The 26,927-nt window shown below is 48.9% G+C and overlaps 1 protein-coding gene across 2 annotated transcripts in view; it reads left to right on the top strand.

Moving 5' to 3' along the window:
• Positions 1–26,927, top strand: part of TMCC2 (transmembrane and coiled-coil domain family 2) — a 744,435-nt gene that overhangs the window by 253,250 nt on the left and 464,258 nt on the right. The gene's annotated exons all lie outside the window — the stretch shown is intronic.

Consider the following 26,927-nt stretch of genomic DNA (forward strand, 5'->3'; position numbering starts at 1 on the left):
ACCGGTAAATCCCTACCGCCTTACTACGAGGTCCCTTAGCGGGTTGGTGCTTTAACGCCTGCTTTTTGCAGGCGTTAAAAACCAACCTGCTAAGGGATCTCGGAGCTAATTACGGCACCGCAAAATTGCGGTGCCGTAATTAGTGTCTTCCCCATTCCCATAGAGCCCTATGGGGCAGAAATGGGAATGGGGAAGGGCAATGGCGGAAGGGGGATTTACCGCCCCTCCAACCTTGGAATGGGGCGGTAAATCCCCTTTCCGCCAAGGCGGTGCCGGTATTTTACCGGCATGAGCCATGGCGCTAATAGCGCCATGGCTCACCGCCTACCGTGTAATGAGGCCCTATGTGTTACTACTGACTTCTGCAATTGTATTCGCTCTCCCATCTTGTTTCTCCACTCTTTTATGACCGCTTACTCTCTGTTCTCTCCTCCTCTCACTTTCCCTATCTCCTCCCCTCTTTCACTTACTTTCTTCTATGCACTTACTCTATCCAAATTGTTCCTGGATCTAGTAGGATAGCAACCTCGTCTGTCTCCTCCCCACTCACCTTTCTTGTCCTCCCCCCCACGCCCACAGCACTATCTGAAATGTTGTCAGGCCTAATATGTAGTTGCTTGTTTTGTTCCTCCCCTCCCTTTCTGCACCCCTCTCCCCACCTTTTGTTTTTCTCCGGCTCTACCAGAAATGTCTTCAGGTCTAGTACAGTAGTCGCCTGTCTGTCTCCATTTCCTTTCCACTCTCCCCCTCCCTTCCTTATCTATGTATTAGCTCTTGCACTTTCTGAAATGTTGTCAGGACGAGTACGATAGTTAATTTCCCATCTTTACTGTTCATGGCCTGTAAGAATGTCATTGTATTTTCCCTTGTTCCCTCCCTTGGCTTGAAGCGCTTTGAAACACATTGGGCCTCATTATAAGGTTGCCGGTCCAAAAACAACGGTACCGGTTGGCTTGTCGGTATTGTTGTTTCCGGACTGGCAAACTACCAGTTCTGCGAGGGGGGCCTTTATGCCCGCCAGGTCTGATCTGGCGGTCAAAAGGCACCCGCTCGCAGACCTTGACGGATGCACCGGCACTGTTGCACACAGTGCCAGTGCATTCGTCCTCCCCATTTCCATTGAGTCCAATGGGACTCGAATGGGGATTTTTTTTTTCCAGAAAAAAATGACTCTGGCGCTATACAGATAAACTATCATATCATATCTGTTGGCGACCAGTGTCACCCGGAAGTGCGAACTGTACTGCACCAGGGATTTTCCCTCAATAGGAGCTCTAAGAGACGCGTTCGCAGTGGACTGGGAGTTTCCACTCCTGTACGCGTTTCCTCCAGTCCCTGTCCTTCCTGTGTGATCAGGAGGTTGAGAACGTTTGGGAAATCCATGATCCTAATTGCTCCAGATTGGGCCAGGAGGATGTGGTACCCGGACCTTCTGGACATGCCCATGTGCCCTCCAATACGTCTTCCACAAAGAGAGGACCTTCTCTTGTTTCTCTTGTAAGAGGAGGGTTGGGTTCTCCGTCCAGAGGTCAAGACACTCAACCGTCACGCATGATTTCCTCAAGGTTGAGAAATAAGGATTGGGACCTCCCGGACGACGTAATGGAGATTTTGCTTTCGGCCAGAAGGTGAGCAACAAAATCCTTATACTACTGCAGTTGGAACAGGTTCTGCAGCTGGTACAGGGATAAGAATGTAGACCCTTTTTACATGCAGCCCACCTATGGTTTTATCTTGCTTTTTACACCTGCTAATCTGGGGCTCCAGGTTGGCACAATTAAAGGGTATCTAGCAGCGCTATCTATTTTAAGCGCTCCTCTGCAGAGGTATCTTTCTTTAAAATACCACTAGTGATACCATTTCTGAAGGGATTGACAAATGTATTCCCTCCGATCCCCTTTCAAGTCCCGGTTTTGGATCTCAACTTAGTTTTGACATGTCTCATGTGTGCTCCTTTCCAGCCAATTCATTGCTGTCCTTTAAGATTGCTAACAGTGAAGACCATCCTTTTGGTGGCTCTTACATCAGCCCGTAGATAGAGTGAAATTTAAGCCTACTTATGCAATTTCCTTAAGGACCTTAAGGTTAAACCCACATTTTTACCCAATATTGTGTCTGATTTTCATTTAACTCAAAATATTGTACTACCATCTTGTTATCCTCCACCTAATCCTGGAAAGGAAGAGGAGAGATTACACAGGCTTGACCCAAGGCATGCCCTTAGCTTCTACATATCCAGGATGTCTAAGTTAAGACAGGATGATCAACATTTCCTTGGTTACACAGGCCATAAGTTGGGTATGGTGGTCACAAAGCAAACCTTATCTGGGTGGATCATTTTAGGAATTTCTGAATGCTACAGATTAGCTGGGAAAGATCCTCTTCGGGGCCTCAGAGCTCATTCGACCAGGGGCATGGCTACTTCCTCTGCCTTAGAAGAGAGTCCAATTGAGGATATTTGTGCAGCGGCGCATTGGTCCTCCACCCACACATTCATCAAGCATTATAGTCTGGATTCTACCTGGGCCGGGAAGGTGGATTTGGGAAGGCAGTGTTACATTCGGTACATGCAAGCCAATAAGCAACTCCTAAATTCTGACTCCCTCCTCCAGAAATGCAAACACTGCTTTGGGAGTCTATCAAAAGATGAGGAATACGTGGGAGGAAACAATCTATTCAAAGAACAAGTTACTTACCCATGGTAACGTTCTTTCGATTGGATGTTCCTCCCACGTATTCCTCATCGCCCCCTCTGCCTAGCCTGCAGTAGAATTTCCTTTTTATTGCAGTTTACGTTCTTTCAGGGTGAGTAACTGTTTTGCATAAGGTACATCCAAAAGAAAATTGGAAATACGCACAAATACGGAACTGAAGCCAACAGTCGCTTCACGCGCTACATACCAGTGATAATGTTGACATCGAGGTGGAGGCCCTGGAGGGGCATCGAGTTGACAGGCATTGTCGCGCAGACCCACCTGCTGGAAAACATTTCCAAAGCAGCTAAAGCTGGATATTGATATATCAAAAGATGAGGAATACGCGAGAGGAACTTCCAATCGAAAGAACGTTACCACGGGTAATTAACTTGTTCATCTATGAGAGTAAGAGATCCATCAAAAGAACAAATTACATGTGGTAATGTTTCTTCTGACTGACACGATTAGTTCTTCCACAGATTGCTCATCGTACTCCCACCAGCCCTTCAGACGGAACACTTCTAACTCATTGCAGTTCTGCGGTTCATGCGCCTCCGGGTGTGGAGAAAAATAGGCAGATCTGAGGTTGTACGGCCTTGCCTGCTCTTTATATACACACCACCGATGATGTCCCATGCAGAGTCATTTGGGCCAATGATGTTGAGCGAAGGCGATAGCCGCATTCATCCCATTGGTGGCTGCAAAGTTTCCAAAGCCAGACTTGCACTTCTGTGGATATTTCTAAGTTGAGGAATCTGGGGGAGGAAGGACTCATCTATCAGAAAGACTGTTACTAGTGGTAAGTCATTTGTCACCTGCCTTCCTTGTTGGGGGACCCGATAAGTATAATAGAAGCTTCTGATTTAAAGGGTACAATCCGGGTGTTTTGTTGCATACAAACTCACAGCCCTACTTTCTCTGTATGTCCATAGCTCACCACCACCTCTGTTATTGTTCCTTGCTTCAACAAAAGGGAAGGTTGGGAAGGAAAACTAAAGGAAATGTATGTTTTGGGAAGTAGTTGTTTGGGATTTAGGAAAGGAAAGTTGCAACACCGTTAGAGGACACTATATACACAGGAGGCTTGGTTTATGCAAAACACACATCCCTTCACCTCGGACTGTAGTCTAATGCCTAAGGTAGTGGCTCTGTTTTGGGATGAACTCGGTTTTAATACACGCCCCCCCATATTTAGTGATACTAGGAAGATCAGTTCACCACACTGCTCATCAGGTTCTTCACTTCAGTGCCCAGTGTTCCCCTCTCCAGCGCCTAGAGGTGCGTATAACGGGCCAAAACACAGAAGATGGAATATCCTGTGTTTTAGCCCGCTCAGCGATGCAACTGGGCACAAAGAGGAATCTGCTAACTGTGCCACTGACCGTCAATGTTACTATTCATTATCAAGTTTCTTTCTGTATTCAAGTGCCCCCTTGGTGAAAACTTGAATGGGGGTTGAAAGGATATCCTCCTTGGCTCTGCTTCGGCTTGGCCGTCCATAGATAGACCGTAGGCCATGCATACTTGATCACACGCTGGACTTAGTGTGGCTTCTTCCCCTTCATGTGCTGAGCTATTGAGAAGATCCAATGCAGCTTATTTTCATACATTTGTTAATCTGAGAAAAGAGTGTTTAGCCAGACGTGAAATCCACTTTCTTTTTACTACATAGGTGAGTGATGCTAGAGGATAAATAAAGAACAAGTACTGAAAGAAGGCCAGGGGACACATTGGGGATCATTTCAGAATATTAATAGTTTTTAGATGATACCAGCACTCTTTACTATGTTTAAGCACTTTGTGTAGACATGTAAAGAATGGAGGATTTGTGCAAGACATGGTTGCGTGGAGTTTGGAAGTACAGGTCAGCTGGTCAGAAACAGATGGAGGGAGAATGTAATCAAATCACCTGTGAAGAAGAGATTAGAACAATTCATTGACCAACGTCGGTACAGGACCCATGGCAGATGTACAGAGGAGGATCTAGGAAAAGCCAGGTACTGAAGGCACGCCCGTAAACGCTCACACCAGAAAAAATACAACCAGCTAGGGAAAAAAAGCCCAATATGCTCTTACAAGTAAAACACGTATTTATTTCTGCAAAGATAGGTGTATCAGCAAAGAGCTGGAAAAACACCTAATCTAAACCTAAATCTAAGATGGGAGCAAGCGTCGACCATCAAATGAAAAAAAAGGCAGTCCTAGTGGCGTTGTGTCAAAATAAAAAGGGCCTTTACTAAGAAACCTATTGCCAAACCTTACAAATAAGACAAAAAGGGTGTGGGATGATTTTCAAGGAAGGAAAGAAGTGTTCTAAAAGTAAATGTCAGGATGCGGAAGCCTGGATCTCCCTTCTCCACGTTTTGTGCATGGGGTACAATGGGATCTTGGAGCACAGTTCACACTCAAGCTTCTCCCAGCACAAGTCGACAGTTCCATTCCAGCTTATCAGGAGCCTGGTTGTCCATGTCTCATTTCTCTTAAAAGTCCCTTGCCTTCGAGGGCCTGTCGTAAATAATAAATAAAAGTTCCTTCAACAAAAATGAAAGTTTGTTTCTTGGTTTAACTTTGGGTGAGAATTTATCACCCCTGGGTCCCCCTCTTCTGGGCGCTGACCCTTCTTTACTTTCAGCCTCCCTTCACTGGGTTCACTAAGGCTTTCCCTCGGCCGACTTCACTCTTGCCAACTTCACATTAATATTTGTTTGCAGGATTCACTTCCCTCGCTTTCTCAAGATCGTAGATCAAAGGCTTTCGACTGTACGGGGAGTTTGCTCAACCTCCTGTATGACTAATTTGATCTAACTTGGTGGCTCTCCTATGGCCTTCTGGTTTCTTAGTTTCATTCAAACATGGATCAACCAGAGTATCTCGAGTTAGCACCCATGTGGTACCGGTTTCCTGCGCTGCTGGTCTCCCCTCAACGCTTTTACAGTTCATTTGAACTTGGTTCATTTTGCCACTTTGTGATTTTCAGTCACCACAGCCTGGTTCTTGTCGGCTCTCCCCTCGAGTCGCTGGCTGTGATGAACCACTTGGCTTTCTTCTTTGCTGGAGTCAAGGCTGGTTAAGCTCTGTGCACCATTGACATCTGTTGCAACACACTTGGGCTATTGTTCTTGCTCTTACGATTTCCTCTGCAGAGGTTTCGTGGGTCTGCGTCGGAAAGGGCAAGGTCGTGTCTCTCCTGGTTAGCCTCTCGATATTCGCTGCTTTTCTCCTCCTCTTGAACTAACGGACCTGGATAGCTGTCTCATTATGCGGTCTGCCTTGCTTGTTCTGTTCTCTCTTGCTCCACCTTTTATCCCTGTGGGGAAGGGAAAGGGCTGTCAGGTGTGTGTGATTCTGATCAATTGCCTGACTTTGCCTGACCCTTGTATTGGGACATGTCAGGTAAACGGCTCTGGTGTTAGTCCGTTCTCTGGTGTGTCGTGCGAAAGTGTTCATGTCGGAAAAGGGAGGGGGCAGGGGTTTTGAATGTTCTACGTGGTAGGATGGGGGAAAGGTGTTGAAAGAAGGTGGACACCGCGTCTCACCCGTCAGTGTCCCACTCCCCGAGGACCCCCCATCCTGGTGATCCTCCCTCACTGGTCCACCCCCAGGAACTGGATCCAATAGCGATGGCCGTGGCCTGGCCACCTGCATGACAGATCCCTGGGGACTAGATAAGGAGACACCTTCAGGTTTCTCACAAGACACAGCGTCATAGGTGACGTCATTATATTCAGTGAAAACCCACGTGGCTGGTTGGTGCAACCCTATACATGGTCAGCCTGCTCCATAGGGGATGCCAGGTCATTGGTCCCAGCCCAGTCCATAAGTCTTCCATCACCTGGGTTCTGCTGGGCTCATCGTCTCAAAGGAACCAAGGCTGGAGAAGCAATTAGTTACATTTGTGAACAATGCTACTCTATCATTATACAGTGCACCTGGAATGCTCAAAGACAGGCACATGGAAAGTCTCGAGGTCGTACTGACCCACACATCCTTCACTCATTCCGGATGACGTCATCAGCTCCCAAGGCTTCCACCCTCGCTTCTGAACTATAATGTATCCCTCCCTGTACCTCGCACTTCAAACCATGTCATTATAAAAATAATGGGACGACCATAGTCTCAGATCTTTATAGTTGATTGGTTTATGGCCAGTGGTCTGGGGTCAACTAGTTTCTTGGAATTCAGAGGTCTCGGGACTAGGGCAGTTGTCTGGGCTATACCTCTTAGCTTGGTCGGGGTCGGAGGCCTTGGCCTGTTTGTATAACACATGGCGCCCGGTATTGTCTTGTGGCCTTGCAGGACACATTCCTTTTAGAATAAACATATTTGCAACAACCTTAAAACAAAGTAGGGTTTCTGTGGAAGTCGGCAGCGCTGTCCTCTCTCATCAGCGTTTGGGCCTATCCAGATTTCCCCATTAGGCTATACACTAAATACTGCATGGCCATGCAGGTCCTGTGATTTAACTATGGCTACATATCTACAAAAAATGGCGTTAACTTGGTTACGCACACTATGTATAAATGTCTAAATTGCATACAATATTATGACCGTGTGGGGACTTTTAGGACGCTCTCCCCCGGTCTTTTTTATAGTTCTTTCAATGGGGCTCATCTCACTTTAAAGCGCCTAGAGGGGTGGGATGGGCTTGCTCCCTTCCCAACAGTACCTAGGCTCACATTCGAGGTGGGAGGAGGAAAGAAGGTAGATACTCATAAAGAGCTGATTGGGCCAGGGTGGGCAGAAGGAGGGAAAGCTTGGGAGCCCTAATGAGGAGGCTAGGATCCCCAGGATGCCACGATTGCAGGCTGCTGCAGTTCCCTCTTCACAGAAACAATGATTCGGCTTTGCCTAACTAGGCACCGCAGCTGTAACACGGCGGAAGGGATGCGGGATCGGCAGGGAGAGGGGGCATGAAAACGAATGTGAGCTCCCAGGTAGGTGGGCTGCTAAGGAATCTTGAGAGACTCAAGTTATCTTCATCTACCTGCACACACATCCCAAATACCCTCCTCCAGAGAGAATCCACGACAAGTGCCCCACTGGTGGCGATGCCTTCCTGTCCTTCTACAGCTGCCAGTGCATTGCATGATGGGATACCGGAGCACCCTGTCTGCCTTAAAGGAACAGCTCCATCTTGTCTCTTTTTATTTGCTCGCCTATTGCTTTCATTCTCTACTGTTTTCCTATGAGCACAGACAATGCCATGTTTGTAAAAATGCAGCATAACAATTATTTCATGACCGCCCCTTGTAAAAACAAATGGAAAGAAAGCCAGCGAGGGATTTATTATGTGTGTTTAATTATTAAAGTTTAAAAAATGTATAGACAATCTGTTTTGAATCGCGATTTCGCTTGTAGCCGGAGCAAAGTAGCGTTAAGGAATCCAATGAAGACACTTCTGGTAGAGAAGTAGGGTGAGCAGCAAGACGACCTTGTTTATTGAGTTAACCCCTTCCACTTTTGCCTCAGTGTTCACCATTGGCAAGTGCAAAAGACCCCTTCAGGCCTTTCCAACAAAGATGATTTAAGTTTGGTTCACCATGCCTGGCAGATGGTGGCATAAGGGAGGCGGCAGGGTGGGTGCACGTCCCTTCAAGCATCCCATCTTGCTGTGGTGTCAGAATATTTTTCTTAGGAGGATTCTTGCGTGGAATTCGTTTGCCCACTGCCAGCAGCTTGGGGACTGTGACTTCCCACATTTTGCCAGAGAAGGACTTCCTCTATAGGGAGAGTTTCTGGCCTTTATAGTGTCTGGTGAGCCCTTGGAAGAACAGCTGGTGTAATGCACGATCGATCGCCCCGCATGTGTTCTTGTAGGCTTTGCAGTGAGTGGCAGGTGCCTCTGCACTGTTGAATGAACTCTGCCCTCCCTTCTCTCCACTTGCGAGAACCCAGGTCCAGAAAACAGTTCGTTTAGCCGTGGGGAGGTTTAAAGCCTAATTAGCAGCGTTATGCTTAGGCATTCTGGGTTTAATGTAAGTAGCAGTCAAGTCACGTGCAAGAAAAGCTTGCGGTATAGAACATCTGCCGGCACAATATCTATGCTGGTGTTGACATGTGTGAACTGCATCCAGCAACGCAGTAACCCACCTTCCGTCCAAGCTGAGCACTTCCGTGGTGCTTAAACAGAGAGGTTTTAGGGCCCGTTTTACCGGCCAATCATCTTTATGTGGTTACAGACAGCCACATATCTTAGGCGGTGCACACGTGCACTGCTTTCTAAGTACAGACATACAAAATGCAGGTTGGCTGCTACGCAGGTAGTGGGAGACAGGACTACTTCATAAAATTGCTGAGCAAAACGGATTAAGCAAAATAAGCTGCTTATAACATCCCCAGCATGCTCAATCCTTTGCAAACAACTCAGAGGGATTCAGGATTTTGTCTTAAGCTCCACACCAGTGGCATGACAATACAGGGGGAGGGGAGTGGAGAGGGTCTACTGTCGTATTCTTTCATTTGTAAGTATTTCTCCTCTGAAAGGACTTATTCCAGCACCGCCCTTAACGCCACGAGATCAGCCCACAACCATCAATGAGAATGAATGAAGGGCCCCCCAAACTCACGCACCTCCCTATGACCTTGTAAAACGACCCCACGAGGGGCGAGCAGACTGAAAAGCAAGATGCACCTCCTTGCTAAAGCACCCCACGAGGTATGAGCAGGCTGGATAACAAGATGCACCTCCTTGCAAAAGCACCCCACGAGGGATGAGCAGGCTGGAAAGCAAGATGCACCTCCTTGCAAAAGCACCCCACGAGGGATGAGCAGGCTGGAAAGCAAGATGCACCTCCTTGCAAAAGCACCCCACGAGGTATGAGCAGGCTGCAAAGCAAGATACACCTCCTTGCTAATGGACACCACGAGGGATGAGCAGGCTGGATAGCAAGACACACCTCCTTGCAAAAGCACCCCATGAGGGATGAGCAGGCTGGATAGCAAGATGCACCTCCTTGCAAAAGCACCCCACGAGGGATAAGCAGGCTGGAAAGCAAGATGCACCTCCTTGCTAATGGACACCACGAGGGATGAGCCGGCTGGAAATCAGGATCCACCTCCTTGCAAAAGCACCCTACGAGGGATGAGCAGGCTGGAAAGCAAGATGTACCTCCTTGCTAAAGCTCCCCACGAGGGATGAGCAGACTGGAAAGCAAGATGCACCTCCTTGCAAAAGCACCCCACGAGGTATGAGCAGGCTGCAAAGCAAGATACACCTCCTCGCTAATGGACACCATGAGGGATGAGCAGGCTGGATAGCAAGATGCACCTCCTTGCTAATGGACACCATGAGGGATGAGCAGGCTGGAAAGCAAGACACACCTCCTTGCAAAAGCACCCCATGAGGGTTGAGCAGGCTGGAAAGCAAGATGCACCTCCTCTCTAATGGACACCACGTGGGATGAGCCGGCTGGAAATCAGGATCCACCTCCTTGCAAAAGCACCCTACGAGGGATGAGCAGGCTGGAAAGGAAGATTCACCTCCTTGCCAAAGCGCCACACGAGGGATGAGCAGACTGGAAAGCAAGACACACCTCCATGCTAATGGACACCACAAGGGATGAGCAGACTGGAAAGCAAGATGCACCTACTTGCAAAAGATACCACGAGGGATGAGCTGGCTGCAAAGCAAGATGCACCTCCTTGCTAATTGACACGATGAGGGATGAGCAGGCTGGATAGCAAGATGCACCTCCTTGCAAAAGCACCCCACGAGGGATGAGCAGGCTGGAAAGAAAGATGCACCTTCTTGCAAAAGCACCCCACGAGGGACGAGCAGGCTGGAAAGCAAGACGCACCTCCTTGCAAAAGCACCCCACGAGGGACGAGCAGGCTGGATAGCAAGACACACCTCCTTGCAAAAGCACCCCTCGAGGCATGAGCAGGCTGGAAAGCAAGACGCACCTCCTTGAAAAAGCACCCCACGAGGGATGAGCAGGCTGGATAGCAAGATGCACATCCTTGCAAAAGCACCCCACGAGGGATAAGCAGGCTGGATAGCAAGATGCACATCCTTGCAAAAGCACCCCACGAGGGATGAGCAGGCTGGAAAGCAAGATGCACCTCCTTGCTAAAGCTCCCCACGAGGGATGAGCAGGCTGGAAAGCAAGATGCACCTCCTTGCTAAAGCACCCCACGAGGGATTAGCAGGCTGGAAAGCAGGATGCACCTCCTCGCTAATGGACACCACGAGGGATGAGCAGGCTGAAAGCAAGATACACCTCCTTGCTAAAGCGCCACACGAGGGATGAGCAGGCTGGAAAGCAAGATGCACCTCATTGCTAATGGACACTACGAGGGATGAGCAGGCTGGAAAGAAAGATGCACCTCCTTGCTAAAGCACCCCATGAGGGATGAGCAGGCTGGAAGGCAGGATCCACCTCCTTGCAAAAGCACCCCACAAGGGATGAGCAGACTGGAAAGCAAGATGCACCTCCTTGCAAAAGATACCCACGAGGGATGAGCAGGCTGGAAAGCAAGATGCACATACTTGCAAAAGATACCCACGAGGGATGAGCAGACTGGAAAGCAAGATGCACATCCTTGCAAAAGATACCCACGAGGGATGAGCAGACTGGAAAGCAAGATGCACATCCTTGCAAAAGATACCCACGAGGGATGAGCAGACTGGAAAGCAAGATGCACATCCTTGCAAAAGATACCCACAAGGGATGAGCAGGCTGGAAAGCAAGATGCACATCCTTGCAAAAGATACCCACGAGGGATGAGCAGGCTGGAAAGCAAGGTGTGAGCAGGCTGGAAAGCAAGATGCACATCGTTGCAAAAGATACCCACGAGGGATGAGCAGGCTGGAAAGCAAGATGCACATCCTTGCAAAAGATACCCACGAGGGATGAGCAGACTGGAAAGCAAGATGCACATCCTTGCTAATGGACCCCACCAATGTGCCCTCTAATTATTTTTCCCTAAGTGCGCAAATGATTAGCCTTCGTGCGCACATTATTTTCCATGTGCGCAACTGAATAACGATGTAAGCAACTTTGTGAGAATGTGTAGTTAGTGAGTGAACATCTCAAAGAGTTTGGAAGGAAATTACACCTTCTCAACCACCGCAATTCTTTACAAATCAGTGTAAAAGGAGCATCTTAAACTGTTTACAAATATATAGGCTAAAAAAATCAAATATTTGATATGTGATTATAAGGAGAGATCATCAACCAGTCCAAGACATCAAGATATGCCATGTACCTACCAAAAGTACTCATGCGCAGAGAGAAAAACGTGTATGCACAAAAAAGCTTTGCATGATCAGGATAAACAGTAGGTTTAGTTGTGGCTATTCATTTGTCAACACTGCTCAGAGACAATGTAGAACGTGTTTAATGCCATTAGGAAAAAACTCATGTTTATTATAAAAAATAAGTATCGTTAATCACTGATGTGGTTGTCAAAAAATTCAGACATTATGCATTTTTTGCAAATTGAATAATTGCAATTGAAAGGAATGTGTCAGATAACATGCCAATAGGAGTTCATGTGCCACTTTAATGGAGTAATTCAAGGGCCAGGAGAAAATGTCTCTCATAATGTATGCAAGGATGATAATTGCTTCAGAATAACTGCACCACAGAATATGATGATCTGAATTCCTGGGCAGCTGCTTACTATCCACATTACGTTCTGCGAGTTGTGACATTTACTCAAATCCAGCTTCACGGCTAGGAGACATATACTATTTACTAAAAACAGGGCAATATACCCAACAAAAATGGGAAACCATGAACGTATAGGAATCTAACCCCTGCTTCTACCCACAAAGTTTCAATGATCTCTTTTCGAATCTGTGATCAGCAGAGCAGTGTCATTGGTAGGAACTTGAATAATATTACTTCCGATCTCAAGAGGAATATTCAGGGGAAAGAACATATTTCAATAAGCATGAAATATACCTACTGGCAAAGCCAATTACGTTCTTGCTCCCTGAAAAATATTTTGATTCCAAGTATGGAGTAAAATCGTATCGGAGCCCTGATTGTAACCCTCACATAGGAAGTGAAATTATAGGGCACATAATACAGCCTATGGTTGTGCCCACCCTTGATCATCACAGCATAGACAAAAATAAAAAAGGATTATTTTGGCGCCCCTTTGAAGAAAATCACATATATTTACCTTTTAAGTCAATAGCATGCAACGCTTACCTGGACTCTGCGGGGACACTCACGATGGAACTACGTAACACAGTTCTTCTCAAGTGGTGTAGCTCCCAATCCTCCCTTCAACCATACGAATATGCGTTCCTAGGACAAACACAAGAGATTTCTAAGAATTTTGATTGGTTCTTCTATGGAGTTTTAAACTAGTTCTACACTCTCATATAACACTTCAGCTTTTCTAATTACCTTAGGGATTTATGTTGTTAGCTCTCCATCCTGCATCTGTGCAGGGGCGCTAGTTCTGAAGAGGGGAGATGGTGCTAACTAATGTCGCTAGGAAGGAAATTTTCACTAATGTTCAATAAACTAAAAGGTACAGCGCACAAATAATCACTCAACAGATAAGAGTGTGAAACCAAGATAACTGCGCCGGACTGAAGTGACTGGAATTAGGACTGGGAAATTTTGGAGCACCTAAAGTGTGAGAGGAATTTCTACACCCACGCATTCATGGGCACCACAACCGGAAAACAAATTTACCTCAGGAAACACACTCACACAACATGTAAAGAACACACGCCAAACTAAGATCCAAGGCTGAGGAATACTCAGTAGCTAATGAAGCGCCAACCCAGCTCTATACGTTACGCGCAACAAATGCTCAGTGACTGATTAAAACGCAACACTGAACTTCACAATATCATAGGAAAAGTTATGCTGCTTCAGAGGATAAGAGCAAAGATACTTGCGAAAAATTTCTGACAGGAAACTCTTGAATTATGGAAGTAGTTCCGTGACTGGAAAATGGGGGCTAAAGGAGTGACCGGAATGAAGTCTGTGAGGAAAGTTCCAACACCGACTGAGGAAGATACTATGACTGGAAAATAATAGGAATTGCAGGGAACTCAGGGAAAAAATAACGGGCTGAAAAGGGAACCAAAAATGACTGAAAGGGAAGTTTAACTAGTGGCGCTGGAACGTGACAGGACCTAAAGCTGGACAGCGGCAAGCGTTGACTGGATACTTTCCGAACGCGAAGCAGGGAATGCTCGAGGGGAGGGGCTTAAATAGGAGGAGAGAGAAAACAACTAGACCTACACTGCGCATTCTATCAGCATAACCCAGGCAGCCCTGTTGAGTGTTGGGAAGTACTGCCCATGCCTAACACTGCCCTGAGTTGCTTTTTCTTAACATCCACGAATGGTAGATTGAAGACCAATTCTTTTTGGACGCAATTGTAGGGACTTTTGCTGTGATCATGACATAGCAGCAATGCTCAGTTACAACATATTGGGCCTCATTACGAGGAGCGCGGTAAAAACGGGTTAATTACTGGCATGGAGGTACTAGCGGGTCCGTGCTCGTATGACGCCGCTAATAGCGGGTGATTAAGAGTGCACGAGCATGCGCAAATCCCTATGCCGGTAATTGCCATACCGGCATGCCGCTAAAGGCCCTCCAACTCCCCGATAGCGCCTTCACGGGACCCGCCTATACCGCCTCTGCCTAAGAGGAACCCCTTAATACCGACCCGATAATAAAAACATGCTAATACCAGGCTCGTAATACCGGACCCTGAAGTAACGTCATCGTGTCGGAATGGGAAATGCTGCAGCGGCCATTTTATGAAACACAATCCATTGCCATCCTCCCAAACCACCAGTTGCATTCAGGAGAGACCAGTGCCAATCCCTTCACCATGTCAAAGGCTACCTGTAAAACAACCTCCCGCCTGCGTAAAAAGCGTTTTTCAGATGCAGAACTTAACATGCTGGCAGACACCCTTGCAGCACATGCAGACAAAATCAACCTGCAGAACCTGAAGAGGGAGGTACAGCAGTGCAAAAAAGAAATCTGGGAGGAGGTAGCCCGCAAGGTGTCGGCAATCGGCAACACCCCACGGACAGTGAAGGTCTGCAAAAAGAGGTGGGATGACCTCCGCCTCAGGGTTCGGAATATCCTGGCCAGCAACAGGAGGGAGGCCATGGCCACAGGCGGGGGTCCCCACTCACCTGCCAAACTGACAAGCTGGGAGGTGACTGCAAGCACATTCATTCAGATGGAGTCCATCGAGGGATTTGGGGAGATGGAGACGGGTGCTGCAACATCCGCACCGAAAATTCTCCATTGGATCCAATGGACCCATTCAGGAATGGGGATTTACCGTTAAGGCCCAACCCGTGATCCGGTGGTAATCTCACCGGACCAGTCGGCGCTAGGGCTATTACAGTCTGCGGTATTACAGCCGGGAATACAGCCCAACTCGTGATGAGGCCCTATGTGTTTTAGGAGAGCTCAGGACCCATTGCATAATTGGTATTTCTGGCCTCATCAATACATCATGGCCCACCGTCATTTGCTCGGTATCAACAAGGGCCCAATAACATGCCAGCAACTGCTTCTCAAACAGAGTGTATGAGTTACCAGCATCGGGTAACTTACGACTCGAGAACCCCAATGGCACACGTTTCCTGTCCTGTTTCTGCCACACACTTCAGTTAGCATAATTGTCTTGTACAGACGCATTCAATTCCACTTCGCCTTCCTTTAATGGTGTTCTGACTTGAGTGTCGTGTAGACCGATGAAACCTCCGTCCTCAAGTGACGCACAGGGGAACTAAAAGAAACCCGCTGTGCAACCTTTGGGGCCACAGGTGGGAGATGTTACTTCATGGATCCACGGAACCTCTGGAACACGGATGCTGCTGTCAAAAAGAACGAGGTTAAGTACCAGGCAATTACAATATATCACACGAACCAAAGGATCTGAATAGCCTTACCTATCTGGTGTTTTGAAACAACCCAGGAAACCTAGGAGGGAGGTTCGAGACTCAGATGAGGCGGTCCCTAGAACATGAGGACCGCAGATAAGCGTGGATGCAGGATAAGCCACCTGTAGGACTGAAGGCGTGACTTGAATCCCAAAAGGGAAATGGCGTAGAAGTTCAGCAAGGTATTAAGGGATGATCCGAAGAGAAGTTAGGGTCGTGTCAGTAATCCAGCAACAGGTAAACAGTTCCAAGCAAAGGTGCAAAGGGGTAATCCGAAGGAGTCCAAGAGAGAGTTCCAAGATCAAGGTAAACCAGTAGTGTTATCCAAACGTAGCGCCAAACAGGGTCTGAAGACAGCTGAGAAGCAATGAGTGTTCCGTGCCTCAAGCCTTATATACTGTGCGTTTCGGGGTCATGTGACGTCCACCAAGGACACGTGGGAAACGCCACTCTGGATCACGTGAGCAAGTGAACGATCGGCGTGGAGGTGTAACGCCGCCCCTTCTGCTGTATGTTCTCGATGGCAACTGCCAGTGCAGGAAGGGCTGCAATCGAGCCCGTAAATCGTACCTGGTACGGAGCTTTCGGTCCTTTGGGTAAACCGAATCACATGAGCCTCGAACCCTGGAGGGAGGTGTCGGGGAAATGTGAGCAGTGTTCTGGTGTGCAGTGGATCTGTGTGCAGTGGATCTGTGTGCAGAGGATCGGTGTGCAGAGGATCGCCTAACAAATGGCCATAGATCAAGCACCTGCTGCACAGTGTCTTTTGCCAAATCAAATGCTTTCTGCTGCTCTTCCCCCCACTGAAACTCATATTTCTTTCGTGTCACTTTGTATAGGGGGCCAGTATCTGCCCTAGATGGGGAATGTGCTGTCTCCAAAACCCAAACACCCTATAAACTGCTGAGCTTGCTTTTTGTTCATTGGCGTGGTGAACTCAAGTATTTTCTGTCGGGCCTTCGGCACCATTTCTCAATGCCCATTATGCCACTGATTCCCTAGGAATATCACTGTTTCAGCTGGGCCTTGAATTTTATTTGGGTTAATCTCCCACCCTTCCTTCTTCAATCCTTCCATAATGACTTCTAACTGGTTTTGCACACTGCGCTCATCCTTGACCTGAATCAAAATATCATCAATATAGTGAGAGATTTGTATGTCAGGTTTACACAGTATCTTGTCTAAGTGCTCTGACACCAGCCGGTGACAGATAGTCGGGCTATGTATGTACCCCATAGGTAACCTTGTAAAGGTGTACTGACGCCCGCTCCAAGAAAATGCAAACTGCTCTAGGCACTCTTCAGCAATTGGCACAGAGAAAAATGCATTGGCTAAATCTACCACTGCATACCAAGTCCCCACAAACTTTTTGACATTCTCAATCAAGGTAATGGCATCTGGGACCACGGGCACTAAGGGAGGAGTGTGTTTATTCAACTCACGGTAATCCACCGTCATCCTCCAAGACCCATCCCCTTTTTTGATAGGCCAGAGAGGATTGTTCCATGCGGTAGTGATAGGGCGTAACACACCCGCCTTCACATACCCTTTGATGGTGTCTGAAATGTCCTTGTGCCCCCCAGGAATGCGGTATTGCTTCATTGCTACCCGCTTGGTTGCCACAGGCACTTGACTGGGGGCATATTCAATTGGCCTACGGTAATGGGTGTGCAGGTTAATGCACTCACCCCAAACTGGTACATTTTACCTCCAAGTCCCAAAGTCAACCCCTCCAGAATGTCAAAGCCAATTATATACTCAGGTATCGGGACAATCAACACTTGGTATTTCTGCCTATTCAAATTGCCTATTTTCATCTCCACTTCAATTTGTACTGTGGGGGTCTCCTTTCACCCGAGACCTGTAATAGTAAATTGTCTGCCTTTCGAATCGTGCTGGATTTCCATGAATGAGAGAGGCCTCCGCCCCGGTGTCTATCAATGCTTGCACCCCTTGCGTATTTCCTGGCCCCCAAAAAATCTTAACATTAACATGGGGCCACCTATCAACTTTTATGCGAGCAGACGTTGCCGGAGCTTGGCCTTAACCCTAGTCAAATTTTGAATGAGTGTGACCTGACTCTGCCTCTAGCATTGCACTCACCACCTCCCTCAAATCACCGTATGTTGGCTGGTACGGGGAAGGTGTTCCCCATCGACCCTTCTTCTTGTTCTTCCTCAGGAGGAGCGGAAGGTGAGGTGTCCCCCTGTGGCTTGGTTACTACCTGTTTTTTAACCTGTTTATAGTGCTCTTTGGCTGCACACCCTCTCTTTTTGTATAATTCATACATTACCCTAGTTTCAATGCCATCAATTTCTTCTCGTGGCACACCATCTTTTAACAAAGCCAAAAACATGTCTTTCCTAGACACTCGGGAGTCTCTACTATCTTGCCTCCTGCCTTCAGTTCTTCTCTCACTACGCCCCTCTCTCTCCCGTGGCTTGTCATCACTCTTGTCCCACTCCCCTAAATCTGCCAGTTGCCGAATGGCATACACTACCTCATCAGTGGGTTTGCCCATCATACCTACGAGCAAAGTCATAATTACATTTTTGTATGCGGGCGGTGCAGTTCTGATCACCATATTTCAAGTTGAAACTGGGAGCGGCATGGCCCCCATGTGTCCTGGAGCATCTACGTGAATTGCCTCTTTCATAGCATGCTCTCTGACCTTTTGAATTGCCTCTTTCCAAGTATACCACTTTGTTTCCTCGCTAGGCCAATCTGTGGTTATGGGGTATTTATGGTTACATGCTTGGGATGCTAGGTGCAACAAAGACACCTGTGAATCTTGGCCATTCTCATCAGGGGGCGGCCCTGCCCTTAAGACCTCCTGTACATTGGTGTCAGTTGACAAGGGTAGAAAACGCGGTGAGTCCTTGGAATCTACCAACAACCCTGCGGCGCCCCCATCTAGCAACCTCACCATCCATGTCAATAAAGGTTCCCCTGATTTTTGCCTCAAACGAGTAATAATTTCCCCAACCTCCTGCTGGGTGTAATCCTCCAGCGTGGTTAAATCCACAACCCCGCCCGCAGGATTCTGCGGGTGGGGCCGGGCTCGCCGTCTTCTAACTGGCTTAGCCACCACTGTCTTCTGATTAAATTCCGTTTTGGGATCTGACTCATTTGCCGAGCTGCTCTCTGGACTGGTTGAGTCAAAAATGTCACCATCCCAATTATCCAGATCCCAGTCCACACCGGCGGTAGCGATTACTGCTGCCACCTTTCTTTGGTTGACCCCTCCCCGTCTTTTCCTATACTTATACCGGACTACTCTGACTGCTGCCCTCTCTGCCACAGCCTGATATGTGTCAGCTTTATCTTTGAAAAGTTTCTTTTGAATCTGCTGCATTAACGCAATCTGCTTTTCTGTAGCCAACTCTTTTTCCAATCGCAAAATATCATTTTTTATTTCCAAATTCCTTTGATGCATTTTCCTATAGGCATGCAGGAGGACCCAACCCCACCTACCCAGCGTGGTGCATTCCCTTCCCCTTTCCACTGTAAACTTGTTGTAATAACAACATTACATCAGACGGATCAGCATCTCCCAATCCCTGATCCCATGTTTCGCTTAGCCCCGCGCCACATCCCCACACCTGGGCCAATTTATCGTATGGGCTCTCAGCCCAGCCTGGAATGATAACATCAGAACATTCACCGCCAGCGGGAACGCTCTTTTTCCTGAACAAACTATTCATCATTGCAATAATGTACAAAACCTCTATATATATATTTTTTTTCCTTTCCACACTGCAGTCCCTCGCGCAGGCACGCACACACCAAAAAAACCAGATTAACAGAGTCCAACACTCGCTGCCAAATTACTTTCGCTTGCAATGTAAACAAAGCCTATCTGCGTTCAAACAGATTCTTTAATATTTGGAGCAATTCATCACAAATATCCCATCCTCGTCGCCAAAAATGTATTGCTCGCCCAGAGTGCACGGACAGTCATTAATCACCAGCGCAATTGCAGAGCCAATACTTTGAACGCAGGTAGACGACGCAATGACTTACAACCACACGCACGCTTAGAAAATAATGAGCACTTATACGACTATTTATTCAAAGCTTGGAAGCAACAAGTGATAACACAGAAATAAATCACAGAAAAGACAGAAAATTCAAAAGAAAATACATCACTGTGGGCGTAACTGAAACCCTCATCTCGCCAGAAGCGGCTGGAAGACCCCGGTAACAGCCAGGCCGGGAGCACAACAGCCCACAGGTATGCCGGACAAAGGCGTCCCCCTTCCGACTGAGGTCTTTGTACTTGTCCCGTCTGACCGTTGAGGGGTTCCGCATATATGCACTCCTCCAAAAGGGGTGGTAATTTCTTGAACCTTCTGGTAATGCACTTGCGCATTGATGGGTAACCGTTGGTTGCCAGCTGGGTCAACCGACAGTAACCTCAAGGAGCAAAGCGCTTCCCTCTCCTAAGAACAAACGCCACGGAAAACAGTCCCATAACTCATAACAAGACATAACAAAACCAGCTTTCCTGGCAGAATGTCCTTGACTGCATACCAGGTTTGGAAAGCATGTTTTCTTCAGCAAAGTAAATTCAGCTCTCAGCAAAGTAAGTACAGCTTTTCACTGAGGCATGGAGTAAATATCCATTATGGCTCTGAGTGCCCCCAGAATACACTGCGCACCAGCGCCATGTTTTAGCTCAAGCATAACACGGACCTAGCTTAGAGAAGCAACTGAGCGCTTTACTGAGGTATACACCAATACAGATACATAATGGAGCACTTTATAGAGGTGTACAACATTACAGATGCATAATGGAGTGCTTTTTAGTAGTAACAACTAAACAGATATACAGCGAGCGGTAGGAAACAGAGGGGGACAGAGGAGGGGAGCAGCTGTACCAGGTGGCAGGGAAGAGAGGGGCAGGTGGCATCTAGTGAGTCAGGTGGCGTGAGAGGCAACGTGATGGCCTAGGTGTTGAGAGGGAGAGACTCCTTGAAAAGGTGGATCTTGTGTTCTTTTCTGAATTGTATGCGCATGGGGGCGAGTCTGATGCCGATGGTGACGAGGTTCCATAGTCTTGGGGCGTAGGCAGAGAAGGGTTGTTTTCTGGTACTTTTCTTTTTGCGGTGGCAGATTTCAGGTCTGCACGTGTCCTGGCTTCTGGTGGTGCACTATCCGCCAGAGATGCAGCGTTTCTCCGCGAGGTAGCTGGGTGACTTGAGGGCGACTGCCTTATAGATGATGCAGCAAGACTTGAAGGTCATTCGCGCACGCAGTGGGAGCCAGTGAAGGTCGATGAGGGCCGGCGTGATGTGCTCGTATCTGCGTAGACCCTTGATGAGGTGAGCGGCCTCGCATAGGATATTTCTCACGGGCACAAAGGAGGATGACGCAAGGCCTTCAATAAGTGCATTGCCCTCATTCAGGTGGAATAGGACCAGTGCTTGAACGGTGGATCTAAAGCTGTCCAGAGGGAGGGAGGGCTTGACATTTTGCAGGAGGGAGAGCTGATACCAAGCTGTCTTGAGTTTTCTTAGCTATGTGTGTGTCTTGAGGGAGAGGTGTTTTCGATGTGGAACCCGAGGGACTTTGCACAGGAAGTGGGCTCCGGTGTGAAGCCCTCAGCGTTCATGGTTGACAGCCAAGTCTGTATGTCTTGGGTGTTTGGTGTTGTTGATGAATAGTAGGAATTTGGTCTTGGAGGGGTTGAGCTTCAAGTATGCACTGGACATCCAAGACTGGATCAGCGAGAGGCAGGTTTTGAGCCTATGCATGTTTTTGATGTGGGAAGAAAGCTTACTGGACTGACGGTGTTCTACCTGGCCCTGTGCTGATTTTCAGGGCACAAGTTGAGATTACATGTTGACAGCATCTGCCCACTTTTTTTCACTGTGCCGATTCCATCCCCCATGGGTGTTTTTGAGGCCACCATGCAAAAAAGCTTGTTTGCTCTAATTTTTGCCCACCAGAATTTGAACCCACAAAACCACATGAAAGTGTCTTCAAAGCACACGTCTTGTATTTTTTTTCCATTGAATATTTCAATATAGCTATTTTGGTTAAAAGGTGCACACCTTTTATAGTTTGCCAGCAGTGTTCTAGGAACATCTCCTCCAGCTGTTTTCTTCTTCTTCCGGGTATTGATGATTCATTAGTACCCGGCGAGAGACAATCTGAATGCAACAAGCATTCTGATTGGCTCTCGCCAGATCCTTACCCGGCCGGGAATCCCTCTGTCGGGATTCCACGGCCTTTGTCCCCGGCGGGGGGCGTTGCAACCCCTCAGCCAATGAGGAGGCTCTAAGCGGGGACATCCCCGCTCCGAGCCTCCCCGCGGCTAAGAGGCTTCCTTCGCCCCCCGCCGGGGACTCGAGTAAGTCTTTTTTTTTTTTTTTTTTAAATTCCCTTCTCTCCCTCCCACCCGGCCCCACCGCCCCCCAACTTACCTTCTTGGTCCTGCGTCCCCGGCGGGGGACGAGGGAAGCTTCCAGCCGTGTGGAGACTCGGAGCGGGGCCATCCCCGCTCTGCACCTCCACATGGCTGGGGCCGCCCTCCCAACCCCACTTACCTTCTTTTTGATCCTTTTTCGGGAGCGGACGCGCTGGGAACACTTGTGCTCCCAGCGCATCCACTCCCGATGGCCGCCATGGAAAGGGAAAACGGACTCCATTTTCCCTTTGCATGGCGGCAGCCATTTTCTTTTTTTTTTTTTCTCCCGAAACTCTGCAGCGTTTCAGGACAAAAAAAAAGCTTTTAGTGCCCCAGTCACGCAATTTTTGCTGGCTGGGGTACTAATAGCAATAGAACCCTCGTGTCGGGGCATTACCGACTCTGGTAATGCCCCGGGCCTTCGGTAATGCTCCCGACGCTCGGGTTCTATTGCTTAATTAGTAAAGCCATTGCTCATTTCTATTTTGAATTTTCTTCGATTAGGGAAGGCCAGTTGTATTAAATGTGCATATTTCACTTCAGGTTATGTTCAGTCCCTGTGCGTATGTTAATGATCCAACAAGTTTTCCTGGAATTGAGCTTTATTGATAACATTTGAAGACCTGTGGAATTGCTTACTCCCACTGCCTCAGTAGCTTTCCAGTAAATAGGCTTTGTTACGATTGCACTATCCTGCAGCAATAGCACTTTGCCCTGTAGGCCCAGGGCCAATCCCTGCCCTTACATCCTTGGAACTTGCAGTCACATTAGGTATGTTTGGAATACTTACCGGTGATCTTCATTATTCATTGTCCTGCTCTTCCTCGTCCCAGTACTTTATATTGGTATCCATCTCTACAAATGATTCAGCTCACGTGGCAGACTACTCCAAAATAAGCCTCACTCCTGATCTTGTTACAACCGTAATATTATAAGTTAAAATTCTGATATTGAACGTCAGTTTGATCCCCACGGATATTAATGACTAATATGATATAATGTTCTGCCAGGCAAATAAAGTCCCACACTTCTTTTGCAGCCCAGGGTCCTGTAAATCCCAGGGCCGGCAGTGCCCAAATCCAGAGGGAATGGGGCCTGTAGATGTGCGGCAGGCGGTCGGGCAGGTTGGCGCTGGTAGAGTCGCTCAGTCAGGCCCCTGGAACTTGGAGAATGGGGTCAGGGTTCAGCGGCTGCAGCTCTAGGGACAGAGATGACAGGATACATGCGCTGGCCCAGTCCAGCCCCGCGTCTCTGCCCGCTCACAGCTGCCACCGGGCGCTGCAGGGCAGATCGTGTTACTTCGCCGCGCAGCTGCCCCCAGCCCAGAGCCGGCCACCAGCTAACGAGGAGACATATGCCAGAAAACGGGAGGTTTACTAAAGGAATCCTGCAGCAGCCTGGGCTGGGCGCTAGCCCCGCGTCTGGAGAGGGACCCTGGGGTGGGCGCTAGCTAGCCAGCCAGCCCACCCAGCCACCGTCTGGAGAGGGACTGCGGCGTGGACATCTAGCGGAGTATCCTTTAAATAATCCTACCAGCGTCTAAGTGTGTGGGAGGTAAAAAAGAGCGAGAGAGAAGAGTGTGTGTTGTTCTTACCTTACGTCTCCCTTTTAACCCGTCACGTACTGTGAGTTTAGTATTTCAACAACCTTACTTTTCGGTGCTTAAATGTTACTTTTGTTGCTGCATTTAAATTTAAAGCGAACGCTCATATAGGGCCATAGTAGTCCGTTTAAGCATGTCAAATGTTGTCTCGTGTCATATGTGGTTATCAGCAAGCTGCGCAAAATCTCAATTCGCCTCAAAATTACTTGGGGGAAGAAGGGGGCTTTACCGTTAGATGCATACATTAAGCAATATTGCCTTCCTGGCTGGGGGGTTAGGAAGGTCATAGGAGCACAGCTTGTGCCCCTTTAAAGTCCAGTGCCAGTGTTTTCACCTGTAACATTGACGGCCCGTTAAATAGGCAGCAAGACTCCCATAAGAAATGCAGCTACTCTTTCATATCTCCATGCCCTCTCATCGCCGCGTGCACCCCCACTTCATGCTTAGTTGCTCCCCATTGCCTGTCCTCCAGATGAGAATTCTGGCTGAATGGCTCTGGCCTTGCGAGCATGAGGTCTTTGGGAACTGGCGGAAAAGCTGAACTCAGCAGAAATGTTAGAATCATTAGGAGTTTGGCGGTGCTGGAAAAATTGTAATAGCACTTTACTTCAGAGACAAATTCCAAGTTTGCTGGTAAAGTGGAGGAAAACCTCCAGTATGTTGCCGGTGTCTTTCCTTCAACTTGCTGCCAAATGATCGAAGAGTGATCACTCCAAATACCCCTGGAGTTCTGTAGGCTGCCAGTAGTCTGGTGGTCAATCAGCCAGAGCGAAGTGCCTCATTATAAGCATGGCAGTCCGGGAACTATGGTACCGGTAAGCATGTCGGTACCGTAGTTCCCGGTCCGCCATACTACGAGCTGTGCTTGCGGGCGCCTGTCAGCCTGCCAGGTCTGGCCTGGCGGGCAGAGCGGCGCCCGCAAGCGCAGCATGTCGGATGCACAGGCACCGCTGTTGACGGTGCCGGTGCATCCGACATCCCCATTCCCATTGAGCCCTATGGTGCTCAGTGGGAATGGGGACTGACGGGCACCCGGCAATGCAGGAATTACTGGGTCTGGCAAAGTCGGAATTACCCGGTAATTCCTCGTTGACGGGTGCCGGTAATAATGCAACCCTGGCGTCACCCATGCCTGTTTTACAGACACGGCTACCGCCAGGGTTATAATGAGGCCTGTCTCCAACAGCAAACTAGCTTGGTGCTATTTCCGCCAGACTTCCCTTTAAATGTTAAACTCTGATACACTTAACAGTGATACATGGGGAGTAAGTGCTATGCGTGTGCATGAGTACAAAGAGGATTCTTTTGTTGTGCTGCCTGCAACAGCCCATCTCACAAAATCACCTTATGTTCATTTGCAGGAATTGTTAGCGCTTTCTCCAGCATGGGGTCTGGCATGATTCACATGCTCATGAATATTCCCCGTCGTCAGGCCGGGAATCCTCGGTATAGAAAAAATCAGTATCAGTTTCGTTTCTGATCTGTCTTTCTCAGTAGTAACCAATCACTGGTCTCTGGGTCATACTGCCCCCAGCCAATGACTGCCCTCTCCCGAAGCCCCGCCCCTGGCAGCCATCCTCAGATTTTTACCGCACGTTCAAGTGTTGGGAGTCCTCGTGCTGTAGCTCTCGAGCTTTTGCTGCGTTTTCGCGCTTTGTTCAGGAGATTTTCTCATTTTTTCGGTTAAATAGAGCCTCAAGCTCCACTGTTTCTACATCCGATCAACAGGGATTCGTTTCGGAGTTTCTACGCCCCTCAAGGGTGAAGATTTCATCGAGTTACGCTTTTGGAGGATTCCAGAAGTTCCGAGGCCTACCGTTCAGGACCTGCCCTGGATGCCAGCTTCAGAACGTTTTCAAGGAGGACGAGCATTCGTTATGCCTCTACTGTCTCCATGAGGACAAGACGCACAAGGAAAAGGACTGCGCGTTTTGTGGGAACATGTTGGAGCGGACCATGAAGGATCGCCACCTCCGTCTCGCCAACTGGCTGGAAGGTAAGAGCCCGCCAGGCGAGAAGAAGAAAAAGAAGTCCGAGCGGTCTTCTAAGTCCTGTGAGGGTGCCCCGGCGACAGGGGCCCAACAAAAGGCTAAGCACCGCGAGTCCGCGGGCACCGGGAGCGCCGAACGGTCGGGCTCCTTGGCTGCCAGGCAGTGCGCATCCTCCCCGGCGCCATCAACCACGAGCCAATGCTCTGGCTCAGGTATACGGAAGTCCGAGAACCCGCGAAGCTTCTGGAGAGGCCCCGGTCGATCCCGAAGATTCTGGCAGAGGGGGAGCGAGGCTCGGACCCTCCCCCAAAGGTGAAGGCCCCAGGCGTACAGAAGGTGACGTTGGCCTTAATTCACCCTGCTAAGACCTCGATTGAGGATGTCGCCGCGGCCCTGGCTCAGCCTGTGGAGGCTACACCAGTGGAGGCGCCCTCAGGTACCAGAGTCTCCCTGCCACCGCGGAGGGATTCGTCTTTCAGACCCATCGAGAAGACCCCCACGAAGTCCTCGTTGGAAAGGGTGGGGGAGGGGTTGGTGGCCATCGTGAATACGGACACGACCTCTGAAGAGGAGCTGATCCAAGTCGTGGAGGAGGCCCAGCCCATTGGGAGGGATCCCGACGAGGGCGATGATGAGGGCGACGCTCCCGTCGTTTCCGGCCCCGCAGGACACCTCGGCGGCCATTTTGTCAGCCATCCAGTCCTTATGCTCGGAGATAAGGACTAGGTTGCCCTTTCCCCCGACGGAGGTACCTGAGCCAGACCCGACGGGGGAACCGGAGCCAGGACCTTCGGAGAGCCCACCGCTTAAGAGGAGGAGGACGCATCCTAGGCCTCCTCTCCCGCCTCTGCAGCCTTCTCTGCCTTCCCCCCGGTCCACTACCCACAGGGATGATACAAGCATGGACACAACTACGACGGGTACGGATGGCGACGGAGGTGACGACGGGACGTGTCCCCCGTCGCCCCCTGCCGGGGCGTCCCCGCCCGACGAGATTGGATCCTTCCATGCTATGATTTCCAGGGCATCCGAGCTCTGCCCCGAAGAAAAGAAGAAGGAAGGGTTCCTTTACCAACGGCGCGAGGCTAAAAGGAAGACGGTCCTCGCCGTACCGCTTCTTGATGACATCTGGGATGAGGGGCTAGCCCTCCTCAAGAACCCTGCCACGGCTCCTGCGAAGAGGGACCGGTACGAGAAGCGCGAGGCTAAAAGGAAGACGGTCCTCGCCGTACTGCTTCTTGATGACATCTGGGATGAGGGGCTAGCCCTCCTCAAGAATCCTGCCACGGCTCCTGCGAAGAGGGACCGGTACGAGAAGAAGTACCGGGTCCCCGACGCT

The sequence above is a fragment of the Ambystoma mexicanum genome, chromosome 13 (genome assembly GCF_040938575.1).
Source record: "Ambystoma mexicanum isolate Mex_15411 chromosome 13, UKY_AmexF1_1, whole genome shotgun sequence".
NCBI lineage: Eukaryota > Metazoa > Chordata > Amphibia > Caudata > Ambystomatidae > Ambystoma > Ambystoma mexicanum.